The sequence below is a fragment of the Lupinus angustifolius genome, chromosome LG09, assembly GCF_001865875.1.
Source record: "Lupinus angustifolius cultivar Tanjil chromosome LG09, LupAngTanjil_v1.0, whole genome shotgun sequence".
Lineage (NCBI taxonomy): Eukaryota > Viridiplantae > Streptophyta > Magnoliopsida > Fabales > Fabaceae > Lupinus > Lupinus angustifolius.
Window position 1 is genome coordinate 12,749,652 of NC_032017.1, and position 509 is coordinate 12,750,160.

Genomic DNA, 509 nt, shown 5'->3' on the forward strand with positions numbered 1-509 from the left:
GCTCACATATAGGAGATCAGACCTATTAGAGATCATTGGGTATTCTGACTCCGATTTTGTGGGATGCCAAGATAGTAGGCGATCTACTTCGGGCTATGTTTATCTGTTGGCTGGTGGTGCAATTTCTTGGCGATCTGCCAAGCAAACACTTGTGGCATCATCCACCATGGCATTTGAATATGTAGCATGTTATGAGGCATCACATCAGTCATCATGACTGAGAAATTTTGTCACTCGGCTGCGAATTGTGGAAAAAATTAAAAGACCACTAAAGTTATATTGTGACAATAGACCAGCTGTGTTGTTCTCCAACAACAATAGGAGTTCAGCAAAGTCGAAACACATCGACATTAAGTTCCTAGTTGTTAAGGAGAAAGTACAAAGTGGACAGATTTCCATAGAACATTTAGGCACTAACTCGATGATTGTGGATCCTCTTACAAAAGCTATCACACCCAAGGTCTTTCATGAGCATACTACTCACATGGGTGTTCTGCAATGTGAGGATA